This window comes from Panthera pardus, unplaced genomic scaffold, assembly GCF_024362965.1.
Source record: "Panthera pardus isolate Hobbes unplaced genomic scaffold, ASM2436296v1 HiC_scaffold_13, whole genome shotgun sequence".
Taxonomy (NCBI): Eukaryota; Metazoa; Chordata; class Mammalia; order Carnivora; family Felidae; genus Panthera; species Panthera pardus.
In genome coordinates this window covers 178,794,276-178,811,204 of record NW_026526688.1, presented here as the reverse complement: position 1 = coordinate 178,811,204, position 16,929 = coordinate 178,794,276, and the positions used below count along the sequence as shown (strand labels likewise).

The 16,929-nt window shown below is 38.0% G+C and overlaps 1 pseudogene; it reads right to left on the bottom strand.

Moving 5' to 3' along the window:
* Positions 1 to 303: 303 nt before the first annotated feature.
* Positions 304 to 1,187, bottom strand: LOC109275240 (histone H3.3A-like; annotated as a pseudogene).
* Between the last annotated feature and the right edge of the window lie 15,742 nt (positions 1,188 to 16,929).

The following is a 16,929-nucleotide window of genomic DNA, read 5'->3' as shown; positions in this document are numbered from 1 at the left end:
AGGTTTATTTATAGTTGTTATAAGGTTGAACTGCTGAAAAACGTGTTCACTGAAACATTTTGACGTGCATTCATGCTTTATGTCCCCGCATTTATATTAAAAATTCACATACAAATGAAAATGGAGACACTGCCAATGCCTGATTTCTGTCCCCCACTTTTCCATTTGCAATCATATACTTAGGTACTTTTGACCCCATGGTGGGGGGGGGGGGGGGATATCTAACATTCAGACCACCAAAAACAGGAAGAAGATATATTTTTTTTTTTTTTAGAATGAAATGTTTTCCATCAGGGTGGATTCTTAAGCACATTCTCCACATACGCGGTGTGCTAGCTGGGTATCTTTGGGCGTAATTGTTACACGTTTGGCACGTAACACAGGTTGGTGTCTTCAAAGAGGCCCGCCGGATAGGCCTTGCTTGCCTCCTGCAAAGCACCAACAGCTGCGCTCTGGAGGCCCAGATGTGTTTTGTGAAGTCCCGAGCAATTTCTCACAGCAGACGCTGGAAAGGAAGTTTGAGGATCAGGATCAGAAGTTCAGGGGACTTCTGACAAGGTCGAATTTTGCGGGGTGCCCCGGTACCAGGCCTGTAAGGATGAGGTTTCTTCACGCCTCCAGTAGAGGGCGCACTCTTGTGAGCGCCTCTTGTCGTCGTCAGTTGCTTCCTCGGTGCTTTACCACCGGTCGATTTGCGGGCAGTCAGCTCTTTAGGAGCCCTGGTACTGAGACCTCCTTCCTTTACCCCCTTTTTCGGCTGGAGCTCAGCGACCCAGAGGCGGTGCTGGCATTAGCAAGCGAGGGGCGTGGCTGCGGCTGCAAACACAGTTATCATGTTTATTTCTTTTGCGAAAAAAAGCGAGATACAATCAAAGAAAGTCTGAGGAGGCCATGTAAGAGCCTAATCTATGTGATTTTTAATAAACATTTTTTTTTTTTTCAGTGTGGAAATAGGGGGAAAAGGAAGAATATAGAGTAATCAAAGAAAATCTCTTGACCTGACTTTGCATGATGGACCAACTTCATACAAACAGATTGGCTTTTGAAAATAAAGGGGCCCGTGGGGATCTCAATTTGGAATAAAAAGTGGAACTACCCAGAAAAATCAAGATTTACCTGGGGAAAACATGGAGAGGTCAAGGTTGGTGCAGCACCTGTGTTGGAGCAGAACGGTGGCTGTAGGCCATGGCTGGAAAGACTCTCAAGTTTCTATTTCTTTATTTTTTTCTTTGTTGATGTGTTGCTGATATTAGTTATGGTGGCACTAAAAGTAGGCCAGCAGGGAAAGGAGCCACTAATAACAGATCTCATGTATGCGTTCTTGTTTTTCTATCACAAGTAGGACTCACACTTTAGGTTGAGTAATTATTAATATTCTTGAACTTTATCTGAATTCTGAAGGCAGTGGGGTGGCCATCTCAGACAGGCAAGTCATTTCTGAGACAGATGGGGTATTTTATATTACTGTTAAGAGATTAAAACCTCATTTTTGGATCCTTAAATTATCACTTAGAACAACTGTCTACTTACATTAGACACTAAGGTAAGTAATATAGTAAAAGTTTAAGTGAATGGGCTGTAGAATCAGAGAATCCTAACCTCAAATCCTAGTTCCTTCTCTCTTTAGTTGTATGGCCTTGATTGATTTAGGAATTTTCTGAGCCTCAGTTTATGTATAAAATAAATTTAATAATAAGACCTAGTTCTTTGGTTTGTATTAGGTTTAAATGAGAAAATGAGCACTTGGGAGAGAATTGGCACCAAATAAATGTCTTCTTATTGTTGTTTACTGTTATGGTCTCTAGATTTCCAGTAGAAGATTATAGTAATTGGAAGAAATAGTCATTGGTTAAAAAAACAAACCAAAACAAAACCCCCAAAATGACAACCCATCATAGTCCTGCAACTAGTTGATAAAAGAAAAGCCTTGAAAACAAGTGATCTTCCTTCAAGTTCATTTCCTCATGTTTTACCATTGTGTTCTTTTTAATTTTTGTACCTGTTTGTACTATTATTTTTAAGTCTAACTTAAACTGTTTTTTTTTCCTAGTACTCAGAAAGAAGTACCCAATTGTGATCGAGGATTCCTGTGAAATGTGGTACACACAAAGGATACAGCAAAGCAAAACCTACTTTTTAACTTAAAATGAGATTAATTTTTCCACAAAGGAATGTATTAAAACATGCCGCTTTTAATGAAAACATATAATGAGAATAGCATTATCTACTATTCTCACCAATAGTAAAAAGTTCTGATTAACTTTCAAAACAAAAAAGTTTAAATGGAAAAAGATATGCATTGAAGTGGGCTATATATGTATTTGTATATATACATATATATTTGTGTGTGTGTATATATATATATGTATATATGCATATACGCACAAACATATATATATATATTTATATATATGTTTATACATATGTATTTATATATATATATTTGGTGCCTTTTATATATATATGTTTATATGTATATATTTGGTGCCTTTTGAAGATTTGAACAAGATTCATATCTATATATTAGTTGAGATTGAAAAATGTGAAACACCAAGGCTTTCTCACAATATGCCAAGTTTTAACTTTCCAGTCTCTAATGAACAAGATACAGCTGCACGGACAAACTAATGAGAAATATGGATAAATATTTCAACACAAAATAATGTATTCTCACAGTACATGGATAAAACACATGTGCCTCAAGTAGGAAATATGCTGTCTATGTAGTTCCCTTCTTTTAAACTGCTGGAAAATTATTGATTGGAAACATTTAGAAGATCAATTGGTGAATGCTCATAGTTCATCATTGAGACATTTAAATATGGTGATTATGCTACTTTTGAACTGAGTGTCGATTAAATTTTCTTATAGGAAACCATATTTGGGGAATTACCTTAAAATAATCTTAAATCCCAGATTAACGTTTTCTAATTGGCATGCTTTAGAATCATCAGTCACAAATTAACAAAGTAGACAGGTTAACAACAACAACAACAAAAATGCCCATTACACTACACAACAAAATGTTCCAAAAATAATGAACTTACACCTACTACAATAAATACAGTGTGTGTATATGTGTGTGTATGGTACAGAAGTGTCTATAGTTGGTGATTTAGAGTTGATTTCATGTTCTTTGCATTATGAAGTAAATCAAAGGCCATTTTATTTCCTCTTAAACCTCAGAGATTTTTGGAAGTAAGGAAAAAAAGCCCTAGCTTTATTCTAAAAGCTGTAAGTACATCCTTATTGTGCTAGAAATTTGGCAACTTTAATGTGAAAACTTGACATCAAGAAGACACAAGATTCGTGGAATTTACCACTGACAAAGACAGCAAAAGTCTATAGTCACTTCTGTGACGACTGGCATGATTGGATATAATGGCCTCATTTCTAACGGGCTTGTGAAAGGGATGATGGCAAAATAACTATGGGTTTCTTTCCTGGTTCAAGCAAGTAAAAAAAAAAACAAAAAAAAAACAGAGTAGGCAGCTTCCTGTGTTGTATGTTTGGACTGTTAGTGATACTGAACAGTGTTTATAAACAAAATCTATGCCATTCATTTGGTTGTGAGTTTTTTTTTAATATTTTATTAAGACTTTATATTTTTATTTATTTTAAAAATGTTTAATGTCTATTTATTTTTAGAGAGATAGAGCACAAGCAGGGGAGGGGCAGAGAGAGAGGGAGACCCAGATTCTGAAGCAGGCTCCAGGCTCCGAGCTGCGAGCACAGAGCCCAACACGGGGCTGGAACTCACAAACTGCGAGGTCATGACCTTAGCTAAAGTCAGGTGCTCAATTGACTGAGCCACTCAGGTGCCCCAAGACTTTAGATTTTTAGAGAAGTTTTAGGGTCAGACCAAAACTGAGAGGAAGATACAGAGATTTGCTATTTGTCCCCTGCCCCAAACATGTATAGCTAGCCCCCTAATCAACATCCCCAGCCAGATTGGCTTCTTTCATGTAGTAATGTAGTAAGGTTCTTCCAGGTTCTTTCATAGTTTAACAGTTCACTTCTTTTTAGTACTGAATAATATTCTATTGTCTGGATAGACCACTATTGATACATTCATTGTTCGAAGGACATCTGGATGGCTTCCAAGTTTTGATAATACGAAGAGAGTTTCTATAAACATCTGTGCATGAGTTTGTGTGTGGCTTAACTTTTCAACTACTTTCGGTAGTTGAAAGGGGCCATTTTGTATTCTGACCGGCAATTCCTGAGAGTTCCTGTTGCTACACGTCCTTTCCAGCAACTGATGGCAGCAGTGTTTCGGATTTTGGCCATTTTAATAGTTATTAGTGATATCTTGTTGTTTTTAATGTGCCTTTCTTAGTAACATATGCTTCGCATCTTTTCATATGCTTGTCATCCATATATCTTCTTAGCTGAAGTATCTGTTGAAGTAATTACCCCCCTCTTTTTACCTCAGAGTGGTTGTTAATCTTGGATTTTAAGGATTCTTCTACATCGTGGGTAACAGTCATTTACAAGTATGTCTTTTGCAAATATTTTCTCCACTTCTGTGATTTGTGTTCTCATTCTCTCCACATTATCTTTCACTGAACAAAAGTTTTTTAATTTTAATAAAATGCAGCTTATCAATTACTTATTTCATGGGTCATGCCCTCGGTGTTGTATCAAATAGTCATTGCCATAATCATGGCTATCTACAGTTTCTCTTATGTTATTTTCTAGGAGTTTTATAGTTTTGCATTTTTCTCTTAGAGTTATGATCCATTTGGGGTTAATTTTTGTGAAGGATATAAATACTGTGTATAAATGTACTTTTGTATATGTATGTCCAATTGTCCTAGGCTTATTTTGCTGAGAAGACCATTTTTTAAAGTTATTTATATATTTTGAGAAAGAGAGAGAGAGAGAGAGAAAGACAACACATGCACATGATGGGGAAGGGCAGAGGGAGAGAGAGAATACCAAGCAGGCTGTGCACTGACAGTGTGGAGACTGATGTGGGGCTTGAACTCACAAACCTGTGAGATCATGACGTGAACTGAATTCAAGAGTTGGGCGCTTAACCAAGCCACCCAAAAAGACCACTTTTTGTTTTATTTAATTGTCTTGGCTCCTTATTCAAAGATCAGTTGTCTGTATTTATGAGGATCTGTTTCTGGGTTTTCTATTCTATATCAATGGAGGTTTTTTGTTTGTTTTGTTTGTTTTTTGCTTTGTGTTTTGTTTTGTTTGTTTTTAATCTATTCTTACAATAGTACCATTCTGTCTTAATTAATGAAGTTTTATAGTAAGTCTTACATTTGGGTAGTGTCAGTCCTTCAACTTAAATGTTTTGTTGTCTATTCTGGAACAGAAGAGACATATAAACTTTAGAATCAGTTTGCGGTTTTCCACAAAATAACTTGGTGAGATTTGGCTGAGGTTGCTTTGAATCTATACATCAAGATGGGAAGAACTAATATCTTTACAATATTGAGTCTTTCTATACATGAACATGGAATATCTTTCCAATGATTTAATTCTTCTTTAGTTGTATGAATCATAGTTTTGTAGTTTTTTTTTTAAATAAAGATATTGTACATATTATGTTAGATATATACTTAACCAGTACATTTTAGGGGGGTACTCATGTAAATTATGTTTTTTAATCAAATCATTTGTTCTCTGCTGGTATATAGAAAAGTGATTGACCTTGTATCCTGCAATCTTGTCAAAGGATCTTGTATACTGCAACCTTATTATAATGGATTATTGTTCCAGGAGGGTTTGTTGTTTGTTTTTTTGTCAGTACTTTTGCATTTTCTTTTTATTTATTTCTTTTTAAAGATTTTTATTTTAGAGAAAAAGGGAGCAAATGGGGGAAAGGGGCAGAGGGAGAGAGAGAGAATCCACACAGATCGTAGAGCCTGATGCAAGGCTTGATCCCATGACCCTGGGATCATGACCTGAGCTGAAATCAAGACTCATATGCTCAACTAACTGAGCCATCCAGGCACCCCAGTTCTTTTGTATTTTCCATATAGACAGTCTTGTCATGTGGGAGCAGAGAGTTTTATTTCTTCCTTTCAAATTTGTATGCCTTTTATTTCCTATTCTGTTCTTATTGCTTTAGCTAGAACTTTCAGCACAATGTTGAAAAGGAGTGGGGAGATGGGACATCTTTGCCTTTTACCTGATCTTAGGAAGGAAAATTTAGAGTTTCTCACTGTGATAGTTCCGTTTATTCACAAAGGATATGTTTCAAGACCCCTGGTAGACACCTAAAACTCCAGATAGTACTGAACCCTATATCTATATGATTTTCCTGTAAATAAGTAAATAAGTAAAATAAGGTTTAATTCATAAATTTGGCACAGTAAGAGATTAACAACAATAATAAAATAGAATAATTATAATAATATACTGTAATAAATGTTATGTGAATATGGTCTCTCTTTGTCTGTCAAACTGTATTATATTGTATTCACCTTTTTTCTTCCCGTGGTGATGTGAAAATATCTATGTGATAGATGCAATGAGGTGAATGATGTAGGCACTGTGACCTAGCGTTAGGATACTATCATCTGCTTCTGAACTATGGTTGACCACAGGTTACTGAAGCTTCAGAAAGTAAAACCACAGATTGTATGTGTGTGGGGAGGGGGGGCGGGGAGGGAGTCTGCTGTATTACGTATAATATTTGCTGTAGGGTTTTTGTAGATATTCTTATTAAGTAGAGGAAGTTCCCCTCTATACCTAGCTTTTTTTGCATCTATTGATATAATACTGTTATAATCCTTACTTAGTTTATTTATATGATGGATTACATCAATTGATATTCTAATGTGGAACCATCCTTGCATAACTGGGATAAACTGGTCATAATGTATAATTGTTTTTATACACCATTGGATTGGATTTGCTAATATTTTATTGAGAGGGCCTATAAGATTTTTCCCATGCTAATATTTCCTAGACATATAAATATTAAGACTGTGTCACTTAAGCTCATTCAGGGAATTTAACAGAAAGGCAAGAGAAAAAAAGGATATTTTGAAGAGTTTAAGTCTTTCTAGAATATTTATAACAGTTTTCATAAAATGAAAGAAAAAATGTTTTAACATTTATTTATTCTGAGAGAGAGAGAGAGAGAGAGAGCGGGGGTGGGGCAAGAGAGAGGGAGACACAGAATCCAAAGCATGCTCCAGGCTCTGATCTGTCAGCACAGAGCCTGATGAGGGGCTTGAACCCATGAACGATGAGATCATGACTTGACCGAAGTCAGGCACTTAACCAACTGAGCCACCCAGGTGCCCTGAAAATTTCTTTTGTAACATAAAGAATAATATGTGATTAAATATGTGGTGATGCTCTTTCATTTTTTTCATATTTTATTATGCAAAATTCAAGTTCAGCATATCAGGAAAAAGTAGTCATTTAAATAGTGTTTATTTATTCAAGTATATACCACAAAATAACTGCTAAGATTTTATAATAAAAAAAAAAATACTTCACCTTTTAGTAAATATGTACTGTGCAGGAGGCAGTATTCTAAATCCTATATATGAATTATCTTCCATACCTCTTATCACAAAGCCATGAAATATGTGTTTATCATCATCATTATCATCATCATCATTATTGCCATTTTATACATGAAGAATCCTATATTTAGAGAGATTAATTTATTTAGGGTCCCACAATAAATAAAAAGAGCATATCAGGATAAAAAATATATATCATAATTTAAAATCCATAGTATTGGGGCACCTAAATAGGTTTGTTAGTAAAGCATGTAACTTTTGGTGTTAGGCTTATAGATTTGAGCCCCACATTGGGTGTAGAGATCACTTCAAAAATTAAAATTTGGGGCGCCTGGGTGGGTCAGTTGGTTGAGTGACTGGCTCTTGACTTCAGCTCAGGTCATGGTCTCACAGTTCATGGGATCGCTCTCTCCTTTGTCTCTGTCCCTCCCCCGCTCATATGCACACGCACATATGTGCATGTGCTATATCAAAATACATAAACTTAAAAAAACTCTTTAAAAGATAAATAAAAAATTAGAACTTAAAAAAAAATAAAATCCAATGGTATTACCATTATTAATAATTTAAAATTTGGACTCCAAAGTGAAACTCTTGCAATTGTGGAACATTTAAAAAAATGTTGTTCCTTTCATAATATTTCACATTGTTTACAATATATTATTACTCATACAAAATGTGCATTCAAAATGGTATGTTAATTAACTGTTAGAAATTCACAGTTTTATTATAATTTTGAATCTATATCAAGCAGTATAGCAATAATTGAGATTTTCCCTTTGTTGTGTAAGAAGGGAAGTGTTGAGAGGCAACTTGCTATTTTTTTTAATGCTTATTTATTTTTGAGAGAGACAGAACATGAACGGGGGAGGGTCAGAGAGAGAAGGAGGCACAGAATCTGAAGCAGGATCCAGGCTCTGAGCTGTCAGTCCAGAGCCCGATGCGGGGCCCCAACTCAGGAACAGTAAGATCATGACCTGAGCCAGGGTTGGACGCTTAACCTACCGAGCAACCCAGATGCCCCAGAGATGTAACTTACCATTAAAAAATGAAAAAGACAAACTTCCTTCTTTTTTGCTGTACTTGGCTGTATACTATAGTAGCAATATTATTTAAGAGAAACATCAGTCAATATCTGTCCAAATAAACTGATGTTTCATCTCTGTTTATGAATCCTATGGGAACAATGAGTTCACAAGTCAGCATGTAGCCTGACCCATCTAACTATATGCTGGAAAAGAGAAGTTCTATCGAGTCAAGCTCATATTCACAGTCATTGAAAAGTAAGAATCTTCTCTGTCTCTTTGTCTCTCTCTTTTTCTGAATGGTAGCATCCAGTAACTCCCTGCATGACAAATGATGTATACTCAAGTAAGAAGAAGAAAGAGAAAGGCAAAATTACCAAAAAACAGCTATAATATTTTATTAAAACATTTAAAAAATTACTAAAGTCTAAAAATAACACTTATTACAGTGCTTTAATGTAAGTGAACTTTAAGAAAAAAGAATATATCTTATCGTTTAAATATTAATCGAGTATTCTCCCCCTTATAATGTTTCTTTTTTCTTTCAAACGGACAATGAAAACAAAATGAATATTTTATGTTCTTTCTACTAATTATGACAATGAATTCATTGTCATATGAATATTTTATTGAGAGAAGCAATCATGTTGCTTCTTAATAAATAGGAGAATCACAGATAATCTTAGACAACGTAAGCCTTTGTGACAGTTCACATGTCAATGCAGTTGCTTTTTAAATATATGCAACTTCATTATCTTTCAGTCAGAGTTTCTAGGGAGATTCTTCTCACTGACTCTTAGCTCAACATGCTATGCATGATTTTGAGTTAGTCTCCTTAAAACCAGATGCTAAATTTAAGGGAACATTGGATATTATGTATGGTTAGTTATGGATGTTATATATAATTAGTTATGGATGGTATGTATAGTTAGGTACAGATATTGTGTATAGTTAGCCCTTTCTGGAACACTTGTTCCTTCTCTACTATACTAAAGTTCTAATCACCCTTCTACGGCCACCAATGTGGATGCTCTAGGATAATTTTCTACGTGATCGGTAACGATAGTAAATACAGCTTATATTGTGCCGTGCCCATTATGTACGTATTTTATTTCCTTCTTGCAATAACCCTATGACATGGAATTATCTCCCTTTTACAAGGAAGGGAGTTGAGAATGTGGACATTAGAAAGCTGCAGGGCTTCCATTCAAGCTCCATCTAACTGATTTCCTAGATTACATCAAAACCCCCTCTGTATCTCTGCATCGCAACGACATTAATTTTAGTATAACCAAGAATTTCACCCCCTCCAATCCAAATAGAATAAAAAATAAAGACAATGTGAAAACATCTTTAAAAATATTCATGGTCATAATGCCTCACAGATAGTTATCTCTATGTTATTTACCTATGCATGTGTATCTGTTTGGGCTTTTTGGCATATATATATATATAATATCAATTCCATATTTTCTGATCAATCCTTTTTGGTGGTTTGTAATTGCACATACACGTTTCTTCAAATTGCATATTCCTCCAATTGTGTATATGGTTTTCCTCAAAACTTCTTCATAACTGCCCTTGAAAACAACAGTAATAATATATGACCATAATATCTATATATAAAAATATTTACCAAAATTATGTTCTAGGGGAGTCTGACTGGCTCAGTCAGTTAAGCAACCTACTCTAAATTTCAGCACAGGTCCTGATCTCCTGGTTCCTGATGTCCAGTCTTTTATTTCTTGTCTCCAGGCTCCACGATGACAGGACAGAGCCTGCGTAAAGTTCTCTCTCTCCTTTCTCTCTGTCCCTCCCCTGCACATGCATGTGTTCTTTCTGTCTCAAAATAAACTTAAAAAAAAAAAATATGTTCTGTCACTAAGTTAAATACAAAAGTTCATTTCATATATGTCTTTCAAGTCTTTCAAGAAATTCCTAAGGATTCTAATGGCCAGAATGAGTCAATCTAGATCTCCTCACAATCCCCCTGCTTCTAGTCTATTTAATGTCTCACCTCCGTTGTTTTCCAGGAAATTGTGCCCTCAAAAAGTGACAGTGAAGGGACCTACTGATAGACACGGATATTGAATCCAGACTACCTAACTTATCATTGGTCATTTTTGTATTAGTCTACCCTTTTTCTAATATTTTAAGAAAAATATATATTTACATTACCCTACTTTATTTTTTCTTTCCTTTTTTTTTTACTCTTAGGAAATGAAGTAATAAATTATTAACAGTCGTACATTTTTAGGGCTTGTTTTTTCATCAAAATTGTAATGTACTTAAAGTCAGGAGGCACGAGATGTTTATCTAGCTATTTTTTATTTAATTTTTATGACAATCAATAAACAGAAAAATGAGCTCGAGCTAAAATGGACATGGTAAATAAAAACGTGGGTTTTTAATTTTTTTTCCAGTTTATTTATTTCGAGAGAAACAGAGACAGTGTGAGCTGGGGAGGGTTAGAGAGAGAGAGGGAAAGAGAGAGAAAGTCCCAAGCAGGCTCCGCGCTGTCAGCGTCGCGTGGGGCGCAGACCTGGAACTCACAAAACCAGGAGACCATGACCTGAGCTGAAACGGAGAGTAGGAGGCTTAACCGACCGAGCCACCAGGCACCCCAAATCATGTGGCGTTGAGTGACTATTTCCTTAGATAAAAGCATATTTACATAACTTAGAGGAAGAAGGTCCAACTACGTGAGAACACTGAGAAGCAAGCCATCCACAAAGTCTGGCGATGATGGACGAGACGTCATTCGGCAATATTATTAATTATTTGATCAGAAGATTTCTTTCCGTTTTCCTTGAGGTGTCAGTAAAGAGACTTTATAAGAAGAGAGCCACAAACCACACTGAATTATGACTTTCTTTCGGTCAGGTGCCTCATCGGAAAAAAAAAAAAAAAATGAAGGAAATTATGGTAGATCATAAATCGACTGACGAATTGAACACTAAAATCCAAGGGAGGCCGCAGGCCAGGAAGCCCCTAAGGCCTCTGTGATACGAATCTGCCGACCTTCTTTCGCTCCGGCCTACTCTCATTTTACACGTCAGCATCAGCATATTCGTTACGCATGGGCCTTTCTCTTCAGGTTTCACATTCCAATCTTATTGGCTTAATTTATCGCTAAGAGACTGGGCAAGAAATCATCACCGGAGCAGCTGGGAGTCACACGCCTGTGGTGAGCACAGCATGGCCTGTGGAATTGTGGGATCACCACGTTGTACACCTGACACCGATGCAACCTTGTGTGTCGACGATACTTCCACGGAAACGATTCGTTTAATATAATAATGACCCCTTGTAATGCACAAAGCATTTGAGGAGTCAGTTCTTGGCCAGCAATGTATAAACGGCAGAAATGCTTCCAACAGGACAACGGGGAGGAGGGTGGTGCAGACACACGCCGGCCGGACAGACGGGACGACAGAGGCTGCGGGGCCCGGCGTGGGGGTGGTCATCAGCTAGGTCGTCCTGAGGAGCTATCTCCGTCCATCCCTCACTTTTCCTTCTGGAGATGGAAGACGGTAATACTACCCTGTGGTTTTGTCACTGGTTTTGTGACTTAAAGAAAGGTCTGTCAAGGCCTTTTCGCTCACTGAAATAAAGGTATTATTTTCCCGAAAATGCTGGATCTATTATGGAGGAAGACAGAGAGTTCGGGATTAGCATTCCCGTTTGCGGCTTCATTTTTGAAAGAGGTAAGCAATTGGTATTAAAATTAGGCGGGAGAAATGAGACTGCAGGCAATTTCTCAAAATCATGGTGATTCACACCAGCCGGAGGCCTTCTTTGTCTGGGTCCACAAAACCACAGGTAGGGAAGACAGCTTTTCTCTCGGCCCTTGAGAGAGAGATTTCTCATAAATTTTGGTAAAGATAGTAATCTCATGGGATGCAAGAATATATTTATAAAAAATCGTAAATTACACACGACAGTGTATCTGCATGTGGGTCAACGGTAAGTCTAAAGAATAGAATTAGGAAGAGTCACTAAAGTACAGATGGCTTCTACATAATTCTGACCATATATACATGAGCCTTTGTAATCCAGTCTTGCAACTTGTTTCCCAACACAGTGTGTATGAACTTGTACCAATAGTTACAATTCAGTAGCCTCCCTTGGTTTGCCAACTCATCCTTTCCTTCGCATGTAAGTGGCTTGACAGAATGCATGCAGCTCCCCTCAGTCAGTTACCCCAGAAGCACACAGAATCCTAGAGACCTAAGACAGTATCAGGGAACTCTATGCCGGTGGGTCATTTCATTAATAAAAAAATAAAAAATAAAAATTAACTTTTCTTCTTTAATTTTTTTTTAATTGTTGTTCATTTATTTGTTTACCTAGAGAGAGCAGGGGAGGGGCAGGGAGAAAGGGAGAAAGAATCCCAAGCAGGCTTTGCACTGTCAGCGCAGAGTGCGGTACGGGGCTCAAACTCACGAAACGGTGAGATCGTGACCTGAGCCAAAACCAAGGGTCGTATGCTGAACCCACTGAGCCACCCGGGCATCCCAATTTTTTGGTGTTCTTAAACATGGAGACAAAAACTCTGTTTTTAGGACTCTCAATAATTCTCTCCCTCACCCTGTCTCCTTTGTCTTTTTTCCTCCCTTGTGTCAAGTTTGAGCACTTGGCATTGTTCTGTGGAATATTATGCTACAAATTAGAGAGCCTGATCTTACTTTGTTGAAGGACAGAATTCAATTTAGTTCCTACTTTAGGACCCAGGGGTCAATATCTAATATTTCTTTCCTAACTCATCCTGTCCAAACCACTCTTGGTGATTTTCTATCCAGAAATGTTTGAAGAGAGCATATCTAGAGTACCCGGGAGCCATCAAGTGCCAGAGAGTCAGCAAACCCACAGAAAGGAGAGAGCACTGGGTCTGGGCTAGAATGAGGAGTAGAGCTCTTCCTCCTAGAGCAAATCTAGGAATCCCCAGGCACAAGACAATTGTACTAGAGAGTGAGCTCTACCTAAGTCAGCCTGATCTGCCGGACCGGAGGACAGAGGGGACTCCTCTGTGTGACCCCACTGCTTCTAGCTGTACTTTCCCCATCAGATAGAGTTGGAAAACCCACGGGAGACGGCTCCTGGAATTGTCTGCTCTTTTTACTTTGTTTTTTCTTTTGCATTTATGTCATAGTTATCTGTGTTTCCTTCATAATGATCAGTATTGAGCTTTGATTGTATTTTGTTTTTGTTTTTGGAGAGGGAGGGAGGGGCCGAAGGAGGGGGAGAGAGAGACACCCTTCAGCAGGTTCCATCCCAGCTCAGAACCAGACATGGGACTGGATCTCAGGACTGTGAGATTATGACCTGAGCTGAAATCCAGAGTCAAATGCTCAATCGTCTGAGGCACCTGGGTGCCCCTCGTATTAGGCTTTTTAAAGTAAAGTGCTCTCTAAATATGCAAAATAAAAAATATACAGTAAGGCTCAACACTCCTTCCAAGAAAACACATTTCTCAGTAGGAATATCCACATGGAAATGATTTCCTCTCCCCCAGGAGAATGTGGGTTATGCCCTTTCATGCCCCCCTTCCCAGGGCCGATACTACTTGTTCTGCAGTTTGATTTTACTAAAGATTGAAAGGTGCCCTTCTCTGAAATTCAGTTTGTCTCCTAGAATTTTCATCAATTCCTCCGCGTAAGATGCACATAACTAGCATCATATTAAAAAAAAAATGAGGTGCTTTACCCCCTAAATGCAGGGATCTTATTTTCTACATCGTAAGACATACAGAACTAAAAAAAAAAAAAAAAAAAAAAAAAATCTTTTGTTAGAAATGGAATGGTTAAAGCTGTTTTTTTTCCTCCGTGAAAACTTTAAAGCCGGGTCACTCGTTAATATTTCTTTTCTCAAAGGACTGCATGAGATCCAGCTGTGCCAAAGAAATAGGACTTAATGAAGCTATGGAGATGTATGTAATAGCTTTAATTTTGGAGCCACGTATTTTGAAATAGGTCAGACTGCCAGACAAGTTTCTTCCAATGTTCAGAAAACAACAACAAGGGAAAACGGAGGAGGTGGGCGGTATGGGCTTAATCTTTATAACAGGAGATGAGGAAGGCTGGAGAGTGAGTGGGGCAAGGAGTCAAGAAGATGGATATTTTTCTTTGTGATTTTATAATACCGCCACACCAGCTGTGCTTTTCTTTATGGTTCTATTGAGCTTTCAAACTGGGCCTGTGTGGGTTAGTTATTGTTGCTTATGTCGCCTTATATCTGATACTCCTTCAGACCTGATCCCAAGGTTAAAGCATTCTGCCTGAAATATTCTCCAAGGTGTCTTCAATACAAATTCACAGTGTGTTCCTGAAGCTCACCTAGGGAATGTAACACGGTAAACTGATAATTCCTGATTAATCATGCTTTGTTGCTTTGTCAATGTTACCACTGGCCCCGCTTCTTCTGTGAATGTAAGCCTTGTTATATAAAATATTATTTAGTTGGAAGAGTGCTTTGTAGTTTTTTAAAAAGCATGTAGAAACAAGTATTTCATTCTAGTTTTTAAATGGCTTTATTTCTAAGAAAGAGAGAGACAGAGAGAGAAAGAGAGAGGAGAGAATGAGTGGGGGCGAGGCAGAGAGAGGCAGGACAGAGTTTCCTAGGAGAGCTCTGCATTGGCAGCAGAAAGCCTGATGTGGGGCTGGACCTCACAAACTGTGAGATCATGATCTGAACCAAAGTCGGATGCTTAACCGACCGAATCACCCAGGTGCTCCTAGACGCGAGTACTTCAAATTCATGATTCCATTCTGAATTCCTAGAGGCCCTCTGTCATTTGTCTCTACCACATGAGCTCCAATAAACCAGGAGGAGCACCGTGGAACATCCCGCATCCTTGGGATTTGGGGATTTTATCTGTTTTGGGTTAGGTGAAGTTTAACCTAATAATAGCGGGATGCTGTGCAGAGAGTCAAAGAGAAATCCATGATTCTGCATTTTACCAGCTAGTGAGGGAGCAGAATAATAACGGTAACTATGTCACCGCAGAGTTGAGCATAAGACAGAGTCAGATGGAAGAAACACATGCATACGTTCAGAAATAGAAAGATTCTAACCGAGTCTTTGCCTAGTTCTTTTGATCCCATATATTTCTACTGTAAGACGAAAAAATTTCAGGACCTAAAATTAGCAAGAAATACTTTTTTTCCTATTATCAGTCTGCAGAAAAAAAAAAAGTCTAAGAAGTTATTGAAACACCAAAGGTATGTTTTCAAGGCTTTACATTATGTAAAGAATCGTTTCAATTCTGCCTTAAAATTCACGAAAACAAAGGAAATAAAATTATAAATCCACGTGCCTTCAGAATTCAAGGCACATGATAGCTCTGAGCTAAAACCAAACCAAAAGTACTTACTAGAACCAAACACACGCGCGCGCGCGCACACACACACACACACACACACACACACACACACACACAAATGTGTCCTAAGCTGACTGAAGGATTATATCAGGAATCCAAAGTTCACCTTGGCTAGGTGGCACCTGACAGGAAAACAGAGTTGCTGAAGTCTGATCTTTCATTAGGCTGCAGCAAAGCATTAAGAGCAGGCTCCATTGTTTTTAGAGAGTTGGAATACTGGTTTGTTCCTTGCCTCTCAGCCTTCTGGGGTTGAACCTTCCTTTGCTAAACAGTGTATGTCCTAATGCTAATGACTTCTGTTCTCAGGGCCAGACACGGAGATTCTCAGGTATAAGGGTACACATCATGCTACCATGTAAGTATGTATGGAAAGTAACACACTGTCCTTATTTCTGAGGATATAAATGTTAAGCCTTAGCTAAAGATTTTATGCGTGTGGAGGTGCGGGGAGCTCTATTTACATTTATTTCTTAAAGGGCACGGTCAAAGCAGGGCTCACATGTAAACTTGACGCTCATTGTCAGTCCCTGGCAAGCACAATATCATAGACGCAAGTGCCTTGGGAGCAGAAAAATTTAGCTTTTCTTCTTGGCCCCACACCTAGAGCAGTGCCTGATGAAAGTAGGCCCTTGAACGTATGTGTTTAGTGGATTCATTACATGTGAAAAGGATGAAGAAATGTGGTTATGAGCTCACTTTTATAAATTATTTTTAAGTAACGTCTACCCAAAGTTTTTAAATATAAAACATTCACTTAAATGAATGGCACTCACGATGACAAGCTTTAGCTTTTTTTTTTTTTTAACGTTTATTTATTTTTGAGACAGAGAGAGACAGAGCATGAGCTGGAGAGGGGCAGAGAGAGAGGGAGACACAGAATCCGAAACGGGCTCCAGGCTCTGAGCTGTCAGTACAGAGCCCGACGCGGGGCTCGAACTCACGGACCGTGAGATCATGACCTGAGCCAAAGTCGGACGCCCGACCGACTGAGCCACCTAGGCGCCCCAAGCTTTAGCTTTTG